Below are 11,242 nucleotides of genomic sequence, written 5' to 3'. Positions count from 1 at the left end.
CCCATTCGCAAATTTGAAGCGACAATCCACTGAATTCGATGATCATCCCATGCTGCGGCCACCCCATAACGAGCCTAACTCGCATTACCGCAGAATCGTCGCTTCCACCGGCGAGCACGGGCCACAATGTACAATCTCTACGCGATAAATTATTCTACGCAGCTAACGCGAGACATTTTTATTCGCAGCCGGCCCTTTGTTGTTCTGAAATAAACAGCAGAACGACTGAACATTGCTGACCAACCAGGAATCACGCGAGAAGGAAAGGAGCAAGATCGCGTGCGTGTGTGTACGTATGGGCACGTGTGTATGTGTGTGTGAAGGGTGTTTCACTTCAGAGAACGGTTTTACTTCAGAATGCGAATCTCCGGCAACCTTTCGGTTTCTCACGTCTCACATCGGAACGTCTGACATATTTCGCGTTCGCTTCACTGTCAGTCCAAACAGTGGTCGAGCTGTAGCTCTAACCATCGCGTTCCTCGTCCGGTCACGTCTCGCCGTATATACCCAGTGGCTCAAACGAACACGTAACACACACATACAATGTACGCACGTGCACACAAGGTCCGTCGATCCATACCGTCCGCTCGCCTCTTACGAATGTTTTAAGGGAAACCGGCGCTGTGGAATTGTCGCAGGCCGCGTAGCAGCGGAGTTTCACTGCCGCGGTACGGTCGCGTACAGCCAATATTCCATTTTAATTAGTTCCATGCGCTTTGTGCATGAAATCTCATTACTACCATTAGGTGCTGAATTAATGTTGTACCTTAATTAGATTTGCATGCAATAATTGCCGTATTCTGCCTATGTTTCGGCCTACAGGCCCACAAATGCTACGTATATTAAATCGGCCGGCAGGGAAATTGTCATTTCCGTCGATTAGGCAAACTTTCGGTTTCGAGAGGGCGGATCCGGAAGTGCGCTCCTTTGAGGACTCCCAGAGATTTCGACGGCAGCTAGCTTTCATCCCGAGTTTATTTTCTAGGTACATGAAGTGTCGCGTGCGTACCCGGCGATGCGTTATTTCACTAACCGCGCGCGAGAGTTTCAATGTATTTTCACGTAATTTCTCGTCTCTGTTCTTCTCGTTTTGTCCATTCTCGTTAATTACACGAAAGTCTCATTAACCAGTCAGCGATATTCCGAGCGGCGCGATGAACGGATAAAGAGAAAAGCGGAGGAGAGGATGCACGCGCGCGCACGCGACCCGGTTAAAAAAATTTACGTATAAAAAAATCTGCTGCAGCAGAAACGCGATACGTGTTTTCGAAATCATTGAAAGTCTGTTCTGATGTTTCTCGAACATTTTATTTCACCGAACATGACTCTAATTATAGTGAATGCGACGAGCTAGTAGATTGACGTCATCGTTTTTAACGAAGTGGCGGTTACTAAATACCTACAATTTTTACCTTCGAATCGCTTTTATTCCACATATTCGGTAAAATTAAAAACCTATAAAAACTTGAATTAAATAAAATTGACCCTTTTTAAATAATTGATACAATAAAATGTTTTATTGTAATATTTATTTATTATTACGCAATCGGAAAATTATTTTCCATAAAGTGTTGAACGAACACTCGCTATCCTCATAACAACAATACATAACAATTTTGTAAATATCGTTAATATTGATACTAAAAAATCGTTGCAGTTTGCTGCTTGTCTAACCATTATTTCATTCTGACTCGCATGCATACTTGAGATATATACTTCTTACGATAGACAGACCATAAAAGAGTGAAAAAGCTTTTCGGGATAATATCCCGTGTGCATTTTGGAAAATCACGGTTTGTGATGGAACTGTTTCCGACGTAGGTGCACAAGCCAAGTCATATTAAATATGAATCCGCAACCCGGCTATCTATCTTGAAAGTTTTGACGCGTAAGCGCGTTTATCGAGCAAACGGAGTGGTTTCTCTCTACCTCATAAGCCACGAAATAGCCGCTTATAATCTAATTAAATGAGAAGCAATATTCAATTGTAACATTGGCTTAATCAAATGAGTCAATAACCAGCTCCAGACAAGACGTAATGCGGACAGAAAAACAAATAAGTAAAAAGATAAAAGTTAGGAATAATTCAGAATGCAAGATAAATAAAGGGAAAATAAGATATAAAGATTCATTAATTACGACTATTGATTCCAATAAATTTTAAAAGAACTCATATATAGGATATCACATTCCAGTGATAGAAATTATACAGAAATACACTTTTTACTTTCTCAAAGATTTAGATCGCGTTTCAGCATCATTGCGAGTTTCTATTTCACAATTTAAATCGCTTCTTCAAACAAAAAAAATACGTAAAAGTGAGGTCACTGTAAGAATAAAATCTATAGAATGAGAGTTCGAGGATCGGAGCACCGAAGGAAGAGCCAGTGCGCCGTTGTCTAAAACCGTAAAATATTTTTATCAAATATCTCGGCACGCCAGTAATTTAGCGCGAGAAGGAAGCAGAGCGAAAGAGTTCTACGCCTGACCGACATTACTGGCCATCCGCCGCCGCGGCCACCGCAAAACTCGAAGTTCGCCCATAACGAATCACCAGAAGTGCAAGTCTGGCTTCCGGCCACCGAAGGATAGAAATCCAGTGCGCCGCGCATACAGCCGGCACGTCATTTTCCGCCGAAGCCCTTAATTGTGTCTCATCTCTGCGAGAGAGGCACGTTAATCTCCTAATATAATACATCCGCTAATACGAGTCACTTGAATCTTCTTCAAGATAAGATTTATAAAGATTCGCTTATATCTTGGGTAAGGTAGAACAACGAGTCAGAACTTATTTTGCAGATCTTATCGAGATCTATCTGAAAAAAGACAACGACGATAATGTAAGAGAGAACACGAAGCCACGAAGATAGGAAATGAATTATCCAACTGCGAGCTTAGAACAAAATCTGGGACTATAAATAAAAATAAAAAATGGAATGAAAGCCTGGAGATAGCCCCCTGCAACCTTTATTTGTTGCCTACTGTTCCGGAATGGAAAAATTAATCCACCGAAAAAAGTTTCACAGTCAGGCTGTCTACGCTGATGCGTCAATATGGCTGACTGGCCCGTGTGGTTTCCGCTGCTTTCACAGATCTCGTTTTTCATTCAAAATATCTTTTTCATAGTTACACGTGTTCTTACGAGAGAGTGGTTTGTTCGAAAAGCCTTTTGATTTCGGTGCACGCACAGATTATTATCATTGTTTGGCGCGAAAACGAGATCCAGCGGCATCAAAGGAACATCATTTCAATTAAATGTCATTAACAATTTACCTTAGCAGTACCGTGCTCGTTAAGTACATAAATATTAGCGGCTCGATATGAATTTGCACAATACCGGATTTTAACCGCGTCACTTTACGCAAAACGCACGAGCTGAATATTACATTTCGGAAATGACATTACGAATCATATCATAACAAATTTATTCGCATCATAATTCGTACATTCGATTGAATCTCATCGCGCAAACGTGCGCGGCGCGACTTCTCATATTTCTCGGAGCGGAAACGCGGGGATCCACGTTACGCACGAGCGGCGGCAGTGCATTAGCGACAATTCGCGGTGACGCGAACGCGGCCGTAAGATCGTTAAAGTGATGAATCGACGACGGGCGTGGACGAGGAGCAAGATGCGCCCGCGGAATGACGAAGGGCGAGTGGTAAATCATGCCGCGCACTCGCGATGGCGGCTCAAACGATGACTTCCTGGACGATCGCCAAGACCGACCCGGTCGTCGCGAACGAACGAGCCGGAAAGCACCGGCTGGAAAACCGGGTGTGCGTGTGCGTGTGTGCCTGTGTGCGGCCAGAGTCGGGGTGCGAATGGAAGGGAAATACAGAAAGTTGGATGAGGTCAGAGAGCTTGGATGACGCAGCCTCCGGATGGCTACGTCATGTTCGGATAGCAGCGCCTGATAAGCTACCGCGGGGAAGGGATAATGCGTTAACGTAAGTTCGACTCTTTCAACCGAGTTACACGGGTGTAAGGGTCGTGTCGACTAATCTGAATCCGACGCAGTGCGGATAACGCGCGTAAAATATGCGAGAGCTCGTGATCCTCGCTCGGGCGCCGTTCCTCGACGTAATTCGCCCTGTTGGCTGCTTTTACCGAACGCGTTACAAAGTCGATCGAGAGTCTTCATCTCTCAACTGGGTTCATCGATCGCCAACTGGATCCAGAGGATTCAGCCTTAAAAATTTATTATTCTGCAGGGACATCTGAGAATTCTCCTGTCTGCGCTCTTTAGCGTAGCATTAAGAGAAGAAAGCTCGGCGATTCAGCGATGGAGTATTTTTCATGGAAACAGCGGCGGAGATAAAAATACAAAGATCCAAGATTTCATGTTTCTATCTCGTAATTTAATTAATAAACTGTGCATCCACGTAGCGCGTTGCGATGGAAAAATAATACGCTACGGAATACACAATTGCAGCGATCTTTAATTTCCGATTTTTAATATGTACATTCACCATTACGTTGCGATTACGCGAGAGATACGAATTTCGTTAAATTAAATTCGTGGAAGCAATCTTCGCGAGATATTGTGTGTATGTGTAATAACAAAAATATTGCGAAAACAAGTGTCGTCAATGTATTGTGAGACAATTAAACGTCAAACTCTCACGCATCTCGCAATCATCGTATTGCATGCAGGCTGATTTTGCGATTACCATGCTTTTTAATTCGCGAGTTTTTATCCGTAATTTGCATCGCGAGTGCAGTGCAGTGCTGTGAAATGAAATCAAGTGAAGCGAAGTGCAAGGTCAAAGTTTGTCGTTCTGAAACGTATCGTAGCAAAACTTATCAATATAATATTAATATAAATATTCGTTGAATAAATTTGTGAATTTCGTTCCGCCTTAAACATTTACTAAAAAAAATCGTAAATTCCATTGTGATATAAATTGTATTCATTGAATACATATTACCGTTAAAAACTGGATATCTCATCAGCGATGCGTTTGTGAATGGAAGATGAATCGAAACTGTGCAAAGTTTTAGATATGGCAGTAGATTTTTTCATGGACTACAATCAGCTGCGATGAATGCGATTTCATCACATATTGGATTTTAAATCTTAGTGAAGCAACAACAATATAATAATTGATAAGTGATAACGATTCTCGATAGCCATTTTTAACGACAAAAGTAAGAGAGCAATACGTTGCAAAACTGTGACAGTTGAAAAGTTTATCACTCGTATCATGAATTTTATTGTCTGAATTTCATCGCATTGGTGTCACAATTGCAAAGATACAAACACGTGAACATGAAAAGTTTCATGAAAAATGCAATTATGCTGGCAGCGAACGCGACGAGAAGTTTCATCGTTGCCGCGCGTGGAAGTAGTATAAGCCAGTAATGGTCAGACACAGTAAGAGAAGATGCAAGCCGTGATTATTTCGACACAGTGTGCAAGATTTTTTTCTGCACATCATCAGAAGAAATTGCACTAGATTAACATGATGAAAATGTATTTCGAGTCGACAGTTCCGCGAGATTTATGTCAAGTGAAAAGTAATAGACAGATCTATTTTACAATCCTGTTACATGATTACCGCGAGCATCGCTTCCGCAATCTCGCGAGTGACCTGATTCAATACGCGATAAGTAATAGTTCTGCTTTTTTTTCGCCGCGGCAGACACTATATCGCGAATCACAACTACATACATCCTTCGGATAAACAGCGATACGCAATTGAAATGTATTGAGATTCGAGCGGGTGAATCTGTTTGTCTGACACAATGCATTACACGCTTTGTACATTCACTTTGCAAACACGAAAGAAGGCCGAGGACATTCTACCGATGTTAGATAATCCCGATAGCCGATATCCAATATAATATTCCCAGAATTCTTCTTTATCTCCGTTATTCGACGAGCCGGAAAGGTCATGAATAATAAATGTTGCAAAGACTTCTGCTCATCGTTCTCACACTTCTTCTCTTTTTCGCGATCTTACTTGTCAGTTATTCATCTAGTCTCTCGAATACGTCTTTTTTTTCATCTCTTTTCGCTTTGCCATCGACTCATAGTTCTGCTTGCTCAGCTTTGCTCGGCCAAGCTGGAAGTGTTCGAATCATCATAACAAGCTTTAGCCAAATTAAATAGACATATTGATTACTGACGAAGCATAATCGATTTACATAGCATGCACGGGGTGTCCCGAAATAATGGGCCGAACACTTTCCATGGTCAAATTGTTCCCGGATGACGACAAAGTGTTCCTCTCGTTGAACCTTATCTTTATCTTATCTCTCAACTTTTACCTTGCAACTTTTTAATTTTCCACTTCCATTATCTCGGTGCGACTAAGCTTTAGCTTAAAATTCTGTTGAAAGGCCATCCGACGTTAAATCGATTTAAGTTTTTGTCATTTATCTGTTCCCTCCCTCTTCGTCGAACAACTTAATTTGCAAAAAGACTTCACGATCTCTGAAAGCTTAACAACCGGTTCGATATTATTACTGAAAGAAACTCCGATCGACGAAAGCGCCTGTCGGGGCGAACTTATTACCTCAGGAACATCCTGTACAAATATCTGGTCGTTCCTTCTCCCGACGGGATTTTTCTCTCCTGATTATGCGTTTCCGCATCCCAGAACTAACACTTGTGATATTGTCCCTCATAGAGAAATACGAGTTAACAGTCGATTTTTTGCGCGTCAGATAATAATGTATAAATGTAACGTAGCTCGCGAACAAAAACATTACAGTACAAGTCATTATATTTGTCGACATAAGCGGATCGTTTTCTTTCTCTCTCTTTCTTGCCAGTGGAAACCTGTATAAAACCTGCGAAAGACGAGCGCCCGCAAACGCGTACACACGACGTGAATGGTTTACTCGTATTATCGTGTAATTAGCCGGTAGCTTTCTGCGTGAGCGAGTACAACAATCGAGACGAGTAAACAATCGAAACAACGCAGTCGGCGAATGAGGTCATTAGTCCATGTCGAAGACTTCTCGGAAATTATTTCACACATACACACATTTCATTCTATAATAACGTCACGTTATTGCTTCTATAATATACAAAATTTAATTTAATAGTCACTTATTTATAACAATTTTATTTTAACATTTGAAATACAAAAGGTACAAAATATAGTCGTTAATTGTAACGCGATTTCAGCGAAATTGGTGTAATGAGATTTGAAATATCATTTCTTTTTTTAGACATAAATATCACAAGTTTCATTGATGTCATGAGAACATGGAGGGCAAAAAAAGGAAAATCCAGAAAAGCAAACTGTTCGTTTTCTTTTTCGCTAAACTTGTTCTACGGGGAAAGCTTTCCCCGTAACTTGCTCTTAAACGTCTGCATTTTTATTCAAGTATAACAACCAAGTTGTATTTTTCCCTCTTCGAAAATCGATAGAGAAAAGTTGAACGCACAAAGGCCAGGAAGACGCTTAAAAGTGTTCTCTACTTTATCCGCCGTAAAAATGAGACGCCTCTTTAACGAGGGTTTTTCTCAAAATATCATTTTAGATGTAACGACATCCCTCTTTCGCTTCGGTTGTAACGAGGAGCTTTCCGTTCGAACATATCGTCGTAACGCGGATCATCCATCATCGATCGCGCAGCATTAATTGCTCGGATTTTGCCGTATCGAGAGCCTGAATCGAGATCGGGACTCACAGAGGAACAAGGGAGAACAAGGGGGACTGCGAAAAAGACTACTGCCGGTGACAGTTCGACGACTACGTCGTTTCTCTCTCCTCTCGAAAGGCACGATCGAATGTCTGCATATCAATCGACGATCGTTTACAGAAATCGCCGCGAGTGTTTCGTTTTAATTAAAACATTGGTACGCGCCATATAATGTAAGTGCTCCATCATAAACTAATTAAAAAGCTCCGGTCAACAATACCGTATACAATATACCGTGTACAATACCGGAACGAAAGTAATTTTAGAAGTAGAGTGAGAGAAAGGGAGATAGTGTAATGTTTTTAATTACTAATAAAACGCTATTCGACAAATTTTAAACATATTTCGTAATTTTCATCAAATTTATTTCATTACAAATTAAACTTTTAATTTTGAACGACCTCGAAACTGCTGGGTTATTTACCACTCATCCAATATTCATTTAGTATCAATTAAAGTCAATTGCATTTACAATTACGACATTACTATGATTTTGACAATATTGTTTTCGATCGCATACAATATCGCGCTGCGTGCCATCTTGCGTTGAAAAACGATATTCAGGGCAAAACAAAAATAAATTGTAATTCGCGTGTAGTTTCAAATTTATCGAGACAATACGACGCTTTTGCAATCCAGTTAAATAAAATTGCCGATAAATAATATAGACCGACGTTGAATTTGTTCCGATTGTTCCTCGGAAGATTTTATTGTGTGCACACATACACATACAAGACAATAACGAAAATAGCGTGAAAACTCACGGGCGATAAATCTTCGCAAAATGCATTCGATCAGGTATGACTGGCAGTTACAATCACTGCAAAAAAAACTCGTTGGGATGCCCACACACGTGCGTGCGCATATCGGCCGTGCACATATTCACGCGCCAGAGAAAATGCAGCTGAATTAACCATAAATCATCGTCCGAGATCGACGTCGACGATTATTTATAGTTTGCGCGGACATGCGAATGGTTTTTCGGCCATTACTCTGAGCCGGATCAGAAATGTGATAGGTACGATCATAAACTCCTAAATAGGTCATCGGAATCGCGCTATTTTTCTCCCTTCCCCCTTCCAGATCCCTTCGCACCCTCGCGAGATTAACGTCAAAATTGGAAGACGAATAGCCGTGAATTAAACGTATGAACAATATAAACGTTTATAGAGTGATCCCCCTGCTACACACGCGAAGCCAGCTGAACTGTGAGAAGTAATTAATTTCATCCAATTTTACTGTCAGTTCTAAATAATGTACGGTGCAACTTTGCGAATGCACGCTGTTATATATAATGCCAGATTATTGATTTGATTCTAAAAGCAGTGAAAGATACAACAGTTTACTATTGCACGTAATTATTAGCAATCGATATTGTGCTTGTTATATCCTCCTTGATGTCTGGCAAAATCGAAGAGCTATATGTATAAGACACATTCAATGCTCGATTTATAAACCACGTTATTTAAGGGAAAGATATCTCGGATAGAAATTATCCCGACACCGGAGATTTATCAAAATCATCAGCTGATTGAATAATTCGCTTCGCGAATTTTCATCCTTTTGCTTATCGCATTATTGGCGAACAGACGACAGGTCAGAGCTTATCGAAGGAATCAGATAAAAATATTTATTAATCATATCACATGCACGCGGCGCACTTCAGCTTCGACAAACTTCGATATATTATTTAACGGCACAGTTGGAATCGAATATCGGTAATCTGCGCGTGACCATGACGCCTTCTTTTAAATATGATAACGATAATGCAGAATAATCTGAAGTGGAGAATTACCCTATATTGGCATTCGACTCCTATGACGACTGTGGCGACAACCCTCGCTTCTCACTCTGTTCCTCTCTCCTTCTTTCTTCTCTTGCTCACATTTTCCGCCAGAATGAACCATTAATTTCCATTAACCGTCGACAAAACTCGCCATCGATTTCGCGAGGCACTGACAACCCTAGAAACTCGCTGGAATGGGAAACAGAAGCTAAACGGCGTGTGTAAGGGACGCACATGTGTATGTATTTGTGTATGTAGAGCACATATATGCGCAACCTTGGCTCACGCGCGGGACTTGTGCCTTTGTCGCGTATTTTTATCCGGCTCGCATAAACCAATAATTCTCCAGCGAAAAAACCGTTCCTACGGGAAACGGCGGAAATATGAGTGCAGCAGTGCAAAGGACGCAGGGTGCAGTCACCCTTTCACGCGAGGCTAACTTCCTGTTTGCTATTTGCACCGTTCAATATTGCGTATTATAGCACGGTAGCGATCTATCGCAGCGATTGTTGTACGCGTTGTTGATTGACGTGTAAAAAAATAGCCGAAAAAGTGCTCAAATAAAAAATCCGATGTTTTCTACGAACAAATAATGTACGACGATCGACACGTATACTCGCACAACGCTGTAATTATGCGCAAATTTTCCCGTTGCTCTCGCATTTGGTAATTCAATGAAAAATTTTAAAAGGCTTCACACCTGTCAGTGCGGATATTGATTTTACGTAATACTGTTGCGCCACTTTATAAACATTATGCCTCTCTGTAAATACAAGCATTATACATGTATACGTATTAAAAACTTATGATATATGTATGTTGTTTCCTTACCTTGTAACCGGTGATGTAGGTAAAACTTTGTTAACCCTTCGTCGTCTTTCTCTTCTGCCCCTCTGCAAATCCCTATAATCCAGTACGTAACTAGTTCGGAAGTTGGCGAATACTGAATCACTACTAATGTGCCTTCCCGATACGAAGCTTATTTGGTCACCCGAGCATTAGCTTTCTTAATCGCCTGCATTTTAAAGGATTCTATGTTAAAACATCGTATATCATCTATCAAAAGCAAAGTGTTAACAAAATAGATGCACAAATAATTAACCACATAAATACTACATAATTCAACTCTTTAGGCAAGTAGTAGTTGTCTTGCAAGTATCAAAGAAAATATTAATTTTTAATTATAATATATACCATTGTTGCGTACACCAAACGTGAAAATGGCGACGCTGAGGGCCCTTCGCGCGGTACTCTCCGGTATTTTTCTTTCACACGCGACACTTTGGCGAACAAACCAGCTAACAAGTAGACTTTATCCACGCTTTACAAAAGACTTGAAACGAATCTGACTATTGGTCGTTGCCAGAATCGGGGCATTGGTCTGCACACGGCTCGCGAGGCTCGTGCGAGAAGAAGCACGGAAAAATGTAAGGAACGCGAATGGGCCAGTGGTGGGGATGCGCAGACAAGCGTTGAGCGGACGCTCAGCGTTAAGGATATATATATCCTTAACAATCATGATTTATTATACGAATAAATTATTTTAAAAATAATATAAAAAAGTAACGTTTAAGATAGACATTTTTGCAACAGTGATCAGAAATGAATGTTGTGATCACTAAAATTTACGGCATCGTTTTAGAGAAATTAAAAGCATTTACTTAATTACTTCTACGATACGAAATATAATGATACATTATTTCGCACAAATCATGCGAATATGCTAACTATTTTACTCGACGCGATCACAAAGCAAGATTGAGTACACGAGAATCCGGTCATTCGTTGATGATCCGT

The 11,242-nt window shown here is 40.8% G+C and overlaps 1 long non-coding RNA gene across 1 annotated transcript; it reads right to left on the bottom strand.

Moving 5' to 3' along the window:
* Positions 1 to 8,334: 8,334 nt before the first annotated feature.
* Positions 8,335 to 10,616, bottom strand: LOC105275563. The gene is made up of 2 exons (XR_003406873.1): positions 10,277 to 10,616; positions 8,335 to 9,634 (listed from the first exon to the last, which is right to left on the bottom strand). It is a non-coding gene; the product is annotated as an uncharacterized LOC105275563 (long non-coding RNA).
* Between the last annotated feature and the right edge of the window lie 626 nt (positions 10,617 to 11,242).

Source organism: Ooceraea biroi, chromosome 8 (assembly GCF_003672135.1).
Source record: "Ooceraea biroi isolate clonal line C1 chromosome 8, Obir_v5.4, whole genome shotgun sequence".
Classification (NCBI taxonomy): domain Eukaryota; kingdom Metazoa; phylum Arthropoda; class Insecta; order Hymenoptera; family Formicidae; genus Ooceraea; species Ooceraea biroi.
This window is presented reverse-complemented; position numbering and strand designations above follow the sequence as displayed.